The 15481-nt window shown below is 34.2% G+C and overlaps 1 long non-coding RNA gene and 1 pseudogene across 1 annotated transcript; one reads left to right on the top strand and one right to left on the bottom strand.

The window, feature by feature from the left end:
* Positions 1-454: 454 nt before the first annotated feature.
* LOC127833974 (uncharacterized) lies at positions 455-1695 on the bottom strand (annotated as a pseudogene).
* A 3389-nt stretch (positions 1696-5084) lies between these two features.
* LOC127866485 (uncharacterized) lies at positions 5085-5518 on the top strand. The gene is made up of 2 exons (XR_008043018.1): positions 5085-5220; positions 5377-5518. It is a non-coding gene; the product is annotated as an uncharacterized LOC127866485 (long non-coding RNA).
* Positions 5519-15481: the final 9963 nt, after the last annotated feature.

The raw sequence follows: 15481 nt of genomic DNA, 5'->3' as shown, positions 1-15481 counted from the left end.
CTACACTTTAACTTAAGAGTAGACATTGTCATTGGACCAAGAAAAAAGGAAATAATGCCGTCTTAAAAAAATGTATGTTTGCCCTAATACCGCTACCTAGGAAACTACCCATCAAAATCACCCCCTAGGCCTTCTTAATTTGTTCAGCCATTTTCCTTATATGTTTACATCACCCAAATTTCTTAACAGGTTTCCACCTAAAAAAATTACATAGCAAAAAATATAATTTGATATACCAATACCTATCTTTAAACTCACGGGGAATGATAGGGCAAACAAACATTTTTTTAAGGACGGCCTTAGTTTCATTTTGTTTTTAACAATACATTATATTTATATTATATAATAAGAGAAAACAAATAAATAGCTTGTTTCCGCTACCGGCTTTGAAAAAAATAGGGTAGGTAGGGTAGCGGAAACAAGCAATTTTTCCCTAATTTACATACCTACGGATTTATATTAATTTGTTGCAGTGGATTCCTTTTTTTTTGTTCTTTAAAGACAGACAATATGCCCCAGCACTAGCTTCTGCATTACTTTTTCTTGATATAGATGTTTGTCCAAGAATAATGGCATTTGAAGCCCTGCAATATGTGAGGTAATCAGGGTTAGTGTTGGCACCATTATGAATTCCACGCTGCTGTGAAAAAATCTTTTCAATTGCATCACTATTTATTCTTGATGGCACAATAGAACCAAATGATCTCTTAAACCTGTCCGTGCAAAGTTCATCAAATCCTTTTAAGCAGGAAGCAATGTCTTCTCTTGTCTGGAATGATATAAGACACTTTTCTTTCTCTTTATTTGTAAGGTCTTTATCTTTTATTTCCTTTTTTCCAATTTCTAAACCATTTTATTACTTTTTTCAACTCATCAAGCCTTGAGTCCTCATAGTGCCTGATTGCTCTACTGTCCCTAAATATTCTTACCATCTGAGAAGTAATTTCAACAACTCAATGCTGCTTTCAAAAGCAGCTGCATGATTTTTGTCAAGAGTATCTCTGTATTCCTGCATTAAATTGAGCATATTCACATCCATTACATCTTCAGCTAATTTGTTCCTCATTTTTAATTGTGAATTAAGGTAAAAATGATCTTGAGTAAGTTTTTTATGAACTTTAAGAGTGTTGGTAGTAATATCCCATTTATATGCATCCACCCAATGGTCCCATACAATGTTTTTTCCTCTAAATTCTAAAAGTTTTGACATGTAGAGTTGTAACCACTCTTTGTAATGTTGTTTCTAATCTTCTTTATCATATGAGAGTAGTCCATGATAATACTAATTTGGGGCAAATTATGATCAAATATATTTGAGAGACTCATAGTTGACATTGTGGCAGAGTTTTTTTTATTTTCAGGTAAAAACATTTTCATTTACACTCTATTTGATTGAGCTCCATCTAGACTGATATATGTTACATGAAAATCATAAAAAGCTAACATTTTTATGCACTGCCATATAATGAGGTACATTTCATGTGGACTTATCTGTGTTGTTGGATAATGTGCCACTGGAAATCTGAACCCACTGTGTCCTATAAAAAGCAATTGCAATACATGGGATGCCAGTTTCAGATCATGTCTCCCGGATAGTTTATTAAAGAAGTCTGTCTCCAGACAACATTCTAAAAAACCTATCAAGTAAAATTTATCTTGAACTTTTGTCAACTGAAGATCTTCTTGAATAGACATCTCGTCTATAAGCAGGCCCCCTTCATATCCTTCAGGTGGCACTTTTTGCATTCCAGCCTCATTTTTCATCCACTGCAATACATCTGTATTAATACCAGCCGTTTGATCCACAACATTTTTGTACCTTCTAATTTGGCATGATGATGGTAATATCAGGTATCCACTCTTTGACAAAAATTCATAGTTTTTAGGTGATCTGCAATACAGTGTTAGACAAAGTCTTATGATCTCTGGTTGAGATTCTAGTAATAATTTCATTTTATCACTTAATTTGAACTGACCAAGTATGTCTGATGAAGTCACATCTTCTAACACATGTGTCAGGTCCTCATGGTCAGAATCTGCTAATTTTATATATGAATGATCTAATGTTGTGCTATCACGGATATCATTAACTGCTTTACTTTTTGAATTTTCAGGTTGGCGCGTATGAGAAGGTTCTACAGCCGGATGGTCTGGGAAAATCCCCTTGGAATTACTTATACAATTCTCATTTTCAAGAGGAAGTGAATGAACCTTAAATGAATCAACTTCAGGATCACTAAAGGACTTCTGTTTCCATTCAACCCCCATATACATGCGTGTGAGTTAAGCCCAGTACTCTTTGTTATGCGCAACTTTGACAATTAACCCTTTAAATTCAGTCTTCAAGGCCGAAGCTATGGCTCTAGATGTAAACTCGCCATGGAGCCTTTTTTGAATATCGCATAGATAAATTGTTCCATTTTCAGACATAGATATGTTGTCTCTTAACCTGAAATATACATTATCATGGATAATTAAACATATATAGTGTATAAATAATATATCCGTGTATTAATTATGTATTGAACTTTTCTAGTTAGATGTGCCTAAGTAGTGGTGAATTGTTTTGATGAGATAATCTTGATTAATAAATTGTTTGTTTACCTCCCATTTTATCAGCAGGGTTAAGAAAAAATGCCTGTTTCCCCTACTGGCTACTGACCCTATTTTCCCCAATAATCCTACTTTTGTTTTACATAATTTAAAAAAATAACAAATTCACTGAATTTTACCTATTTTCAGGGTTATAATTCTGTGAAATTCTCTGAATTTTACCTTTTTTCAGGGTTATAATTGGTTCTTTCAGTGTTATTGATCTGAGGATTTGTCGGTGTAAGAGAATTCTAAACATGACAGAGGGTAATATGAAATTAACAATTGTATATCATTGAGTCTATTAAAAAAATATATTCCCTTAACCCAATTAGTTTTGAAGCTGAAAGCGGAAACAGGCTATTTTTCTGGGCGTATTACTGGAAAGAAATTGTTACTTTCTTATTTTAACTCATTCATTGTGACAATTGTGATAGAATATTATCCTGGACCATCTTATTAAATATGATAATTTAATTACTTAAAAAAAAACAAGAAATTAAAGCCCAGTACAGTATTATGTATCTTAAAAATTATGCATGTAGATTTTCATTTTAAACTACACCATAATACTTTTTATTAACATTTTCAAATTATAAACAAAGACTAAGCCTAAAATTTAAAGATCAGCTGTGTCATGGAAAAAGGGACCTTAAGGCTTTTTCCACCTGTTCAGACCCAGATCAGCCTGCATTTAAACGCTCAGTCTGATCAGGATCCAAACTATTCACTATATAGTCTGTATTTCTTCAGATGTTAATAAACAAGTTTGGATCCTGATTAGACTGAGCTTTCAAGTGCAGACTGATCTGGATCCAAACTGGTCACTTGGAAATGTGGAGTAACAATAGAAAATTGTAGTATTATACTATATACCATTACATGTTGAAATATATAGTGACAAATGACTGCGAGGTCTAAATGTAGATCAAGTTTCATCTTTAAGGTCCCCTTTCCTGTGATGTGGTTCAGTAGTTAAATTTAAGCCCTATCACAAATCCCACTGTTAGTGGTTATTTCATGATATTTCTTCCCAGATTGTTTAAAAAGTGATAGTTAATGATATTATAATAACATGTTTATGACACCTCACTGAACTGTATTTGAGCCGTGTCGTGCAAAAAGTGTCGTGCAAAAAGCGACCAGTTTGGATCCAGATCAGGCTGGAAAACAAAGGTGGTAAGAACAGTTCGGATCATGATTCAAGCGCAGACTGATCTGGATCCAAACTGGTTACAATATCCTTAAGGCAGCTTTTTGCTTGATGCGGCTCATTTGTTAATTTTACACATTTATTGTATGTATGACCTGCTTGCTTAAACTCTGTTTTTGATATGAACTGAACAGGGATTTCCCCAAAAAAATTATAAGCGCAATTATTTTTGCCGTTAACGTCGTTCTTCCAGGTCTTACTTCAAATTTTAAAGTAAGAAAACAATATTTATTATATCGAAGGCCGTTAGTTTGAATTAAGGACAAAATTGAAACGCTTCTCATTGAGATGTATGATATTAGCTTGTTTTAATCAAGAATAAGGCTAAAATGAAGATTTGTGAGATTCAGATTTTCAATGTTAGGTGCCAAAAATGACAAATTAGAATTTTATAGAATTCGATACTTGGGAAAATTGCACTTAAAGCACCTGGGCGAATCCCTGCTGTCTTTACATATGAGTTGTCTTTATTGCCATGTATATTGTGCATGCATGTACATTTTCAATTATTATTGTTCATTTTAATGCAAATGCTCTTCATCTTTGGAGGAAACAAAGATAATAATATATAGATTTGAAACTAGATAACACTTAATACCTGTATTCAGTGTATATGGGTATTTTAAATGTTTAAAGTGCAAATTAATTATCATAATGTTAAACAGTTCTCATAAGCAGTCTAATACAGATATTTATTTACCTTCATTTCAGTAGTTTTGTGTAATACTTTAAAAACAATAAAATATATTATAAAATATAAGAATTTAAAATTTCCTAAGACCTTTTTTCAAGTAAATATGAAGTATTCTAGCTAATAAAAACATTTACAACATGTATCTTATGCTGCCAGATCTTGGTCAATTTTAAATTAAGCATTCAAGTGATTCCAAGTGAAGACAGATAAATAATACAAAATTATTCAATATTATCATTGTAGTGGTTACTCTGCTTCACAGATTAATAAAATTAATAATATAAAAATATGAAAAAGGCAACTTATTGGTGGTTGTTACAAGCTAAATAATCTGCATTAGAAAAGCTTTAGGGTGTGACCAGTAAAAACATTATAGCATTGTGTCAGTATATATAAGGTTGGCTATACCAAGAGGCCACAACCGATATGTTATTGGTAATGCAATGATTCAGAAACAGATGTACATAGTTATATCAACCAGTAGTAAAATTGCATACCAGGGGTCTCCATGTCATTTTTATACGCCCGTATAAAATACGGGACGTATTATGTGAAACCCCTTGGCGGGCGGCGGGCGGCGGGCGGCGGGCGGAAGGCATCACTTTGTCCGGACTCTAATTCAAATTGTATTCATCCGATCTTCACCAAACTTGGTCAGCAGTTGCATCTAGTTGATATCTAGGCCAAGTTCGAATATGGGTCATGCCGGGTCAAAAACTAGGTCATAGGGTCAATAAGTGCATTTTCAAAGGGGCCACTTTGTCCGGACTCTATTTCAAATTGTATTCATCCGATCTTCATCAAACTTGGTCAGCAGTTGCATCTAGTTGATATATAGGCCAAGTTCGAATATGGGTCATGCCGGGTCAAAAACTAGGTCATAGGGTCAATTAGTGCATTTTCAACGGCGCCACTTTGTCCGGACTCTAATTCAAATAGTTTTCATCCGATCTTCACCAAACTTGCTCAGAAGTTGAGTCTAGACAATATCTAGGCCAAGTTGGAATATGGGTCATGCCGGGTCAAAAACTAGGTCATGGGGTCACTTAGTGCATTTCAAGGATTTCATGGTGTCCGCTCTCTAAATGAAGTAGTTTTCACCCGATCTTCACCAAATTTGGTCAAAAGTTGTGTCTATATGATATGTAGGTCAGGTTTAAATATGGGTCATGCCGGGTCAAAAACTAGGTCACGAGGTTACTTAGTGCATTTCAAGCATTTAGCATGGTGTCCGCTCTCTAATTGAAGTAGTTTTCATCTGATCTTCACCTAATTTGGTTACAAGTTGTGTCTAGATGATATGTAGGTCAAGTTCGAATATGGGTCATGCCCGGTCAAAAACGAGGTCACATGGTGCATTTAAAGCATTTAGCATGGTGTCCGCTCTCTAATTGAAGTAGTTTTCATCTGATCTTCACCAAATTTAGTCAGATGTTACATCTAAATGATATCTAGGTCAAGTTCAAATATGGGTCATGCCAAGTCAATAACTAGGTCTTGAGGTCACTTAGTGCATTTCAAGCATTGAGCATGGTGTCCAAAACCTTCGAACGGGCGTATCTTGTGACAGTTTGGCACTCTTGTTTAGTTTTGGAAATATTTCTAAAGATATTTTAAACCTACTTATTTGATATACACCCTATTTAATTAAGCAGTGGTGCAATTTCTATTACAAATGCAACAGCAAAAACTACATTGAAAGGACAACATAAATGTATTAGGGTGATGATAATGCCATTATCAGGAACCCATGCAGGCACTTTATTTATTTAAGGCATCAAAGCATGGGCATTAAAGACGGAGAGACTCCAGGCTGAAATTATATAATTACGTGCACACTATACTCTATTACAAGGTTGTTAGTAAATAGTCAGATCTAAGCATGAAAGGTGAATATTTATTTTTTGATAACAACTGCCAGAAATGTATCCAATACCTACCAATGGTTTTGCATGGAAAAAATTCTAAATGTAGCTTTTTAAGCACTACTAAGTCTAAATATTTTAAATATTACTCCCAGCACCAATATATATGTATATAAATTCACTTGCAGTTTACCTTTAACTACAAGTCAGCTGTAAATAAAGAAGTTATATATATATATATATATATAGTACATAAATAGTGACCGGTATGCTAAGGCAAAAAAAATATATGCGAGATCCAGGTAACCCTGCCAATCCTTATTTTTCTTGCCTTTTCTAGCACTTTTTATTTTTCCAATAATAAAGAAACATCACTATAGTATGTCTACTCCAAAAATATTGGTTGAAATAGAATTTCAAATGAAAACCTGTCTGCTTGTTGAAATCAAACACTTTAATGGCTTCCAATAGTAAAATTATTTGTACAGGTTTCAGGTCCTAATATGTGAAACTGATAAATTTGAGAATTAGCTATAAAAACATTTTTCAATGTAAAAATTTACAATTGTGAAGTAAAAATAAATTTGAAAAAATTATTTAAAAAAATTAAAAATCCTACCTTCCTACCATAATTTTTTGGGCATGTTACCTGGACATATTTTTATTAGCCTCAGATAAGATATAAGAGCAAGTTAACAACATTTACAAAAAAAATGCATTTATGAATCTTTTGGTTATGATCATTCGTGTACTGTTTGCCTACCTAAAATTGCATGTATGTTTATATCCTTGTGGTCATTTGAGTCTTTTGTAAAAATAAAATCTTCATAATATAAAGAGAATTCATTTTTTCTTTTTATTAAATGTTTAAATGAATTGCTAGATTTTAATTCCCCCCTCACAATTTATTATCTCAAACTGAAAGTCACGCTTGATTTATTTTTTATTTTTGTAAAAATGGAAGCTCCCTCAATTTAAAACCAATGTTTTAACTTCGTGAAATAAAACATACTTTTTTTTAGTTCTGCACGCTTATTTTATACTTTTTTGTTTTGAGATATTAAATATTTGCCACTCCCCCAAAGAAAATGTAGATGATAATCTAGCAATTTATTTATATGTCCTAATGACCTGATATACTGGGGAGTAAACCCAGCTCCAATTTTAGCAAATGTCCATGGACAGCTTTGAACGTAAACACAGATATATATGACATCTAGATGCTTATGGGAACTAAGGCTCTTGATATTTAAAGCCTATATAAGCACCCCACTCCTGATCACTCAAAGATATATATTGTGCCCCCTCCCGCTCAAAGAGATATTAAGGTGCCCCCTTCAGATCATTCCAAAATGTTAAGGTGCCCCTTTCTGATCACATCAAGATATATATGTGCCCTAACTCCTGGTCTCCACGTGATATAGGTGACCTCCCTCCAGATCACTGCATAGTATACAACCCACTCCAGATAATTCCAAAATGTTAAGTGCCCCCACTTCATATCACTCCAAATATATATGCCCCCACCCCGACCAGATCACATCAAGATAGAGCTAGGTTCCCCAATTCCAAATCACTCGAGGATATATAGGTGTCTTCCTGCAGGTCTGTCATATGTATACCCCTCCCAAACTTCAGATTACCCCAAAATTACCTGCGCGCGGATTTCAATAAGCGAGCGGGATGACAGCGATTTAATTATGCATAATGATGCACTTCCGTTGCTTCAGAAAATGGCGAGTGATTTACCTTGTCAATTTCTATGTACATAGTCGAACCACGGACTCTAGATTACAATATACACTCCGTGACCTTGCTGAAGAGGCACTGGACTTGGATGTTGGAATGTGTGTGAGTGAAAGTGCATATCTAAGTGGTAAGGGGTTAAGTAACACAACAGGAGTATCAAATATATTTTTTTGCTTAAAAGAAATAAAAAAAATAAAATTTAAGTATAAACATAATTATATCATTTTGTTATGTCTTAAAAGTCATTGAAAATTTAATTAAAACAAAACATAAAATGAAAAAATATAATAAAATTGTTCATTGCTTTTTTATATGAAATTAAAAAAACTTTAATTTAAAAAAATTATATTAAATTTACATAACATATTATATAAAATTATGTAAAATTAAATTATTGTTTTTAAATTCAAGAACTCCATCATTGTGTTTGGGATACATAAGAAAAGAACAGAAGAGGTTCAAGGCATTCGTTGCAAACAGACTGTCCGTAATCCATAAGGTTACGTCACCACATGACTGGAGATGTGTCCCTACTGAGGTTAATCCGGCCAACATAGTGTCAAAGGGAATTAATCCCCAAGAAAATGAAAGGCTCGAAACATGGTTGATTGGCCCAGAATTCCTAGAAGAGGATGAGGCAGAGTGACCAGCACAGGTGAACAATGTGACCTTGCGTGACGATGACAAAGAGCTTAAGACTGAGGCTAGAGTACTAAGTACTCAAAGTAAGTATAACCAAAGCATGAGTGTGTTGCTAAATAAGTTCTCCAACTGGAACAAACTGCAACGTGCAGTTGGTTTGCTACTCCGCTTTAAGCAACTTTTGATTCGGAGATTCCTACCCAGAAGACAAGGTCCTGTCGATAAGGTAAGTGGAAAGTTCCTTACCGTGAGGGAATTGCAACTGGCATAGATGGCCATATTCAAATTGGTTCCATCAGAGACCTTTGAAAATGACATACGTGAAGTGAAGGCTCAAAGACAAGTGACCTTTGAAAATGACATACGTGAAGTGAAGGCTCAGAGACAAGTTTCTAATTGGAGCTCTTTGAAAAGGTTATGTCCTGTTTTAAAGGATGATGTGTTGCGAGTCGGCGGAAGAGTAGAAATATCCAACATACATGCAGACGCCAAGCATCAAATCATCTTGCCAAGTAACCATCACGTGACTAGAATTTTTATACAGAAATACCACGAACAGAATGCGCATATGGGCCCGGTACATATTTTATCCTTACAGCCGCAGAAGTACTGGATCATTCACGGACTGCAAACTGTGAAGTCAGCCATTGGCCAATGTATTACTTGTTAATGACAATTATAAATACCTGAAGTTCAACAGATGTGCGATCTTCCAGAAGAAAGGCTCACACCAGATATGGCACCATTTTCCTATGTAGGAATTGACTACTTCGACCTATGAATGTAAAATCAGGCGGGAAATATCACAAAAGGTATGGTTTTCTATTCATGTGCCTAACAAGTAGAGCCATACACATTGAGATAGCACAAAGCCTAGATACAGACTCTTTCATATGTGCGTTGGAACGTTTTATTAGCCGCAGAGGGCGCCCGGCGCCCGTATTCACCAACAATTCTTTACTTGAGAATAAAGAATAAAGACAATTCTTTATTCTTTACTTTTCTAAGAACGTTCTTCGATTCTTTATCGGTATTCACCAACGCTATTTTTAGCGTTCTTTACTAAGAATTATTTGTTATTGATGTAAGCGACCTTGTGACCCGGCATTTTCGGTAGCGCATATAAAACTCGGAACCGTTTACGTGTCTTCTGTCACAACATACAAGATGGCGGACATCAACGCTAACGTTGCTATCAATGCTACTAGTAGGAATCGTTGGGCCATACAGGAGGAAACTGTTATAGCCAACGAAATAATTAAGAACTATGATGTCCTGTTCGGCCCAATGACCGGTTGTGGCACACTTAAAATTGGAGAGGTTCAGAGGAGAGGCTGGGAAGCCGTGGCAAATGTTTTAAACTGGTTTGTACTTTTGGAAATTCTAGCAGAAGGAATATTTGTACAGTTAATTCATTATTTTGTTTTTAATTATTGATTATAATAAAATTGTTAATTTGTGCAATGTTTAAAAACAAACAGAATGTTAAATATTATGTGACATAAATATAAAAAGCAGTAGATGATTTGAGCACAAAATATTTACCATAACATAAAGTTATAATGCTTCAATATGGTAAAATTATTGTGCTACCCGGTTTCAAATATTCCAAAATATTCAACTAAACCCATATTGTGTCATTTTTCATTAATGATGTATTTCTACTAATTCATTTGTTAATAATTCATCAACAAAATTGTTTGTGTCAAACACACATGAAATGTAGAATGCAATGTGGAAAAATGTTTTGAGGAATAAACAAATCATTTCTTAGTTTTTATGCATATCTTAGACTCTATTTCTGATTTTAAAAAATGTACCCAATTGCATTCCATTTGTTTCAGCCAATTTTCCACCTATAAGCGCTCAGGTTCAAAGGTGAAGAAAAAGTATTATAACATGAAAGACAAAAATAAGTGAAATTTAAGAAATGTACTCCTGTTTTATTTTTCTTGCTGCTTCTTATGTAATGAAGATAAAATGTTCCACATTTATTGTTTTTCACATGTAAAGTGAAACATCATAGTTACTGGGAACTGAACAAATCGACGAGCTTGTAGAGCGATTGCTCTGCCAACTCGTCGGCAGCATCGTGAAACGGACGATTGACTTATATTCAGCGTATCGCCCAATACCAACTGGAAGGATCCAGTGGCCATAGCTCTCAGGAAAACACACAGCTGCTGGATTGGCAGGAGATGGGAATTTCTGCGCGTTCCAAAATCCAGCGATTGAACAACCAAATTCAGCAAGGCAAGTATAGTTGCCGGAAAAAAACGATACCGTTTAAATAACTCCATCTCGGAGAACCCTTCTAAAAGGTTTTCGCTATCAAATAATCGTCTTCTAGGTACATTTTCTACATTATCCAACAAGATCGCACGGTAATGAAATGCTCTAGCAGCCATATTGGAATCTGTAAGAATTATTCTAAGTTAGCTCCGAAGCATTCTTAGAATTCTAAAGAAAATTCTTTATTCTTAAGAATTTTCTTTAGCAAAATGAGTTCGTAAATAAGACTTAAGAATTTTTTCTTCGACTTAAGAATTTTCTTTATTTTCAAGTCTAAGAATTGCTAAGAATTAGTTGGTGAATACGGGCCCGGACAAGATCTTCAGCGATAACAGTACTAATTTTGTAGCCGGCAAAAGGGAGTTAAAGGAATTCATACAGTCATGGAATGAGCAGCTCATGTCGAGGCTTTTTCAACAGAATGAAATGATGGCATTTCAATTCACCATAAGCCGCTCATATGGGTGGTGTTTGGGAAAGGCTCGTTAAGGCTACAAAAAGAGCATTAAAGTAAAATTACTACTCAAAATCAACAAAAATTTCGTACAATATTTCGTGAGATAAAACTAAACAATTAAAAATCATTGTTCCTTATGGCAATTGCCAAAATTTCAACGCCAGATATGGTCTGGTTAAATAGATGTTTGTAGATAAAAAATGCTTGTTTTTATTATTGTAATGTACTGGTACCATTTTAGTGTTCATGTGTCGAATGAATACAGTGTAGATATATTTGCGGGAAATTAAAATGGAATTAATTGTGTCACAAATAAATAAAAACGAGCATTTCGTATCTACAACTAGGCATAAGCGTTCTTGAGTTATCATCTAGAAACCATTTTACTTTTTCGGGTCACCGTAACCTTGACCTTTGACCTGAAAATCAATAGGGGTAATCTGCGAGTCATGATCAATGTACCTATGAAGTTTCATGATCTTAGGCATAAGCGTTCTTGAGTTATCATCCGGAAACCATTTTACTATTTCGGGTCGCAGTGACTTTGACCTTTGACCTAGTGACCTCATTATCATTAGGGGTCATCTGCGAGTCATGATCAATGTATCTATGAATTTTCATGATCCTAGGCCTAAGCGTTCTTGAGTTATCAGCTGGAAATCATCTGGTGGACGGACGGACATACGGACGGACCGACATGTGCAAAACAATATATCCCCTCTTCTTCGAAGGGGGGCATAAAAATCTATGTAATCATACCAAATCCAGCGTTGTAATTGTGGCTCTTGCTTTAAGGAACACTGATTGTTTAAGTGTTAACTTTATTTTACAAATTCTTTACGAAATTTTCGTTGATTTTGAGTGTTATAGAGACTTAAAAGGCAGTCATTGGGGAACAACTTCTCAACGACGAAGCGCTATCCACTCTTGTCACAGAAGTTTAGAAAATCTTGAATGGTCAGCCTATCATGCAGGTAAGTGTTGATCCGAAAGATCCACAACCACTTACACCAAACAAATTAATGCTGATGCATTTGAATACTTGCCTGCCACCAGGTACTTTGACAAAAATGACAACTACTGTAAACGGTGGTGGCAACAAGTTCAGTATTTAGCCAACGTTTTCTGGAAGAGATGGGTGCAAGAATATCTGCTGACCTTACAGGTTAAACAAAAATGGCATACTAGCCATAGGAATGTGTTTGTAAACGACCTTGTTCTTGCCTGTGATGCGCAATTATCTCGCAGAAAATGAAAAATATATTATAAATTAAAATAAACATAAAGAAGGATATTGAAAAAGCAGAACTGTTTATGACCTTAAACACTGTGGACTCAAATTAAATAACGTTGGAAACCATCTTGCCTGTTATGCTTGATTACATTGTCCACTTTGGGGTTGATCTTCCTTTGAAGGTATGAATAGGTCCCTTCTAAAATTAGCACAAGGAACAGGGAATGTAAGGCGGCGACTGTTGCAGACTTTATTTTCGTAAATTTTGTAAAAGAATATTAAATGTAAAGATGTCAACAAACTCATTATCACTATATGCCGAAGTTGGTCAATTCCCCTTGTATTTAGACAGATATGTTAGAATCTTTCAATACTTTTTGAAATTATATACTGTAAAGCAGGGTAATTGTATTCTGAAACAAATTGTTATATCACAGAGATTAGACATTGACCGCAAACGTAACACAAACAATTGGTCATCAAAAGTACGGGACATTCTTAACCAAACCGGTTTTAATGATGTTTGGTTATTCCCCGAATCTGTGAACTCTAATCAATTTATCCCGTTACTTAAAAACAGATTACGAGACCAGTATATCACTAACTGGAACGTAAGTGTCACATCATCTAGTTCAATGATTTTATATAAGGAATTAAAACCAGTATTCGAAAGATCGGTTTATATTGATATTGTTGAAAATAAAAAACATAGGAACATTATAGCTAAATTACTTTTGTCATCTCACAAATTATTTATTGAAACGGGTAGACACCAGAACATTGTTAGAGATCAACGTAAATGTGTTTTATGCAACCTTAATGATATTGAGGATGAATATCACTTTGTTCTTACATGTCCTTACTATGCCGATGTTAGGAAAACATTAATTCCAAAGTATTACAGATGTCGCCGAAATATGTTTAAGTTTATCGAATTACTTAATAGTTCAAATAAAAATGTGTTAAGAAAATTAGCCATGTTTTGTTTTAAAGGCTTTGAAATGCGAGAAAATGTCTTATATATGTGAACATGTTTCATTGTAGTATATTTTATTTACTTGATTGTATTTGTAATTCATAGATGCACTTTGACTATACTGTGTTTACTTGTTTGTCAATGGTCAATTGCCTTTTGCCGATTTTTCCAACAAAAAAAACTTGAAACTTGCTATATGTTATATATCTTTCATAAAGCCACTAAGCGAATAATGTAATATGTGTTGCAAGCATTAAACAACGTTTTTACAGTATGTGGTCACCCAGTATTAACCTCTTCCATGTGACATTCTCACTTAAACATGTTGTATTTCATTCTTTTTTTAATCGATCTTCCTTCGAATGATGTATATTTTGTATTTAACTTTAACGCATGCTGTTATTGTATATGTATGTTAACGACGATGAGCTGTATATGCTTTAAAATTAAAGTCAAATAAATTATTCTGTTCTGTTCTGTTCTGTTTATTCAAGCAAAAGAAGCTGCACAGGCAGAACAAATTAAAAGTGAAGATCTGCGCAAATTCCTGCTGGATATGCTTGGGTTGGGTAGAAGAAGCAATGCCAGAAGTTAATGCAATCATTGCAGTCTTTTTGGAGAAGTACACTCAGAAGAAGACACAGTTCTTCAGGATGAAGTAACATAGAAGACTGGGAAGGAAAACTGTTGCCTTCAGAAATTTTTTAGAATTCAGCTGCATTGCCAGCTGATATCTTCAACAGGTTACCAGTGAATGCAGAAACGGAACTGCAACAATGTGTTACGGATAAATAAATCATGAGGGTCAGTAGATTTCTTTCTTCATGATGAAGTGAGCAACTGATGTTTTGCATCTACTTTATTTTGAATGGCTAAGTTAACGTCTTTACATCATTTTTTTATCAGTTTATAATCTTAAGGTGAATATTTTCATAAAATTAATTTGATTGTATTAATTTCTATGAAATTTTTATAATATAACATAAATCTGAATGAATAAAACAAATATCAAATAGACTATATTTTCCCAGTAATATTTAAGTATATGAACAAATTAGAATAAACTGTATACATAATTTGCTGTAGACCATTAAATAGAAGATATTAATAAAGTGCCTTAATTGTATTTTAGATATAAACATCTTACATTTCTTTATTACAATAAACTTTAATTGTGAGACGTATTGGTCATTTTGTACTTGAATCTAGTTCAGTTACATTGCAAACACGTTGTGATTATAAACAGTGCAGTTTTCATTCATGATTTAAACAAGCCTAAGAGATGTGTTTGTCAGAAACACAATGCCCCCTACTGCGCGGCTTTGAATATTTATATATTTATTTTTTTTTTACCTTGAAGGATGACCTTGACCTTTCACCACTCAAAATGTGCAGCTCCATAAGATATACACATGCATGCCAAACATCAACTTGCTATCTTCAATATTGCAAAAGTTATGGGCAATGTCAAAGTTTTCGGACAGACGCACAGACTGACTGACTGACAGACGGTTCAACTGCTATATGCCACCCTACCAGGGGCATAAAAAAATCTTTCTTCATTAATAGTTTATGCTGGTTACCTCTATTTATATATTTTATGTTGACTTAAAAGTATCGAAACGTACAAAAAAGCTGTATGTGACTTTATTTGACAGAAAATAATACTTATTTGAATCTACTGAAAAGTGCTACTATTTTACTAAATATTTCAGATTCATAACCAGATTTATGCAACTGGGTGGAAGTAACACACAAAACATACGC

This window comes from Dreissena polymorpha, chromosome 1, assembly GCF_020536995.1.
Source record: "Dreissena polymorpha isolate Duluth1 chromosome 1, UMN_Dpol_1.0, whole genome shotgun sequence".
Taxonomy (NCBI): domain Eukaryota; kingdom Metazoa; phylum Mollusca; class Bivalvia; order Myida; family Dreissenidae; genus Dreissena; species Dreissena polymorpha.
The sequence above is the reverse complement of the archived record's forward strand: the minus strand, read 5'-3'. Positions and strand labels throughout refer to the sequence as shown.